The sequence below is a fragment of the Eurypyga helias genome, unplaced genomic scaffold (assembly GCF_000690775.1).
Source record: "Eurypyga helias isolate BGI_N326 unplaced genomic scaffold, ASM69077v1 scaffold33788, whole genome shotgun sequence".
Taxonomy (NCBI): domain Eukaryota; kingdom Metazoa; phylum Chordata; class Aves; order Eurypygiformes; family Eurypygidae; genus Eurypyga; species Eurypyga helias.
In genome coordinates, this window is record NW_010268155.1 from 1,663 (window position 1) to 2,068 (window position 406).

At 64.5% G+C, this 406-nt stretch overlaps 1 protein-coding gene across 1 annotated transcript in view; it reads right to left on the minus strand.

The window, feature by feature from the left end:
• Positions 1-406, minus strand: part of LOC104514109 (trifunctional enzyme subunit alpha, mitochondrial-like) — a gene marked incomplete at its 5' end in the record, with an annotated part of 6,072 nt that overhangs the window by 1,210 nt on the left and 4,456 nt on the right. The gene's annotated exons all lie outside the window — the stretch shown is intronic.

The following is a 406-nucleotide window of genomic DNA, read 5'->3' on the forward strand; positions in this document are numbered from 1 at the left end:
GCAGATGAGCTGCAAACCGCCCCTCGGGGAAGTCTCTGATGGGGGATGAGGGTTGGAGGAGCAGCACTGGATCTCCAGTGCCCTTCGGAGAGGCCCAGAGCGCTTTCAGACAAGCCGGTTTTCCAGCACCACAGGAGAGACCTGCTCCGCAACTTCCGGCGTCAGCGAAGAGGCCAAACCACAAACGCGCTCTCCAGCCAGCCCCGAGCCCCGCGGCTGAGCCCCCACTCAGCAGAAACAGCATTCCTGGTGCTTTCCGCCACGGAGCGGGGACCGGCTCCACTCGGAGGGCTCAAGGGCAGCCTGAAGCCCACGGCTCGTCCGAGGCTCTGCCGCCTCTTCCTACGCTCCGCAGCGGTTTGTTCTGAACTCCTGCCCCTCCCACTGCTTGCTACGGCTCTTCCCT